General features: G+C 42.2%; 1 protein-coding gene across 1 annotated transcript in view; it reads left to right on the top strand.

The window, feature by feature from the left end:
* The window catches only part of LOC119592746 (alpha-1-inhibitor 3-like), a gene marked incomplete at its 5' end in the record, with an annotated part of 26,706 nt that overhangs the window by 9,831 nt on the left and 16,598 nt on the right, over positions 1-277 (top strand).

Raw genomic sequence — 277 nt, 5'->3', positions numbered from 1 at the left:
TGTAGAAATCCAGTAGAGGTTGTTGGTTTCAGTGGTAGGCCATGGAGAGGTTGTAGTACATAGCTAGTAGAGGTTGTGTACGAACGAGGGGGGGAGTGGGGAGTGGATGTGGCAGAAGTTGAAGGAGAGAGGTAGTGGCAGAGAAAGGTAGGATAAGTAAGAATACTTATACTGATAAATATAGGAATGAATAACATAGAAGTAATAAGGATCTTAGGGGAAATAGACAGTAGTTTTGTACAAATAGTATTACGCGGGATGGTCAGTGATGATAGGC

Source organism: Penaeus monodon, chromosome 30, assembly GCF_015228065.2.
Source record: "Penaeus monodon isolate SGIC_2016 chromosome 30, NSTDA_Pmon_1, whole genome shotgun sequence".
NCBI classification, from domain to species: Eukaryota; Metazoa; Arthropoda; class Malacostraca; order Decapoda; family Penaeidae; genus Penaeus; species Penaeus monodon.
This window is presented reverse-complemented; position numbering and strand designations above follow the sequence as displayed.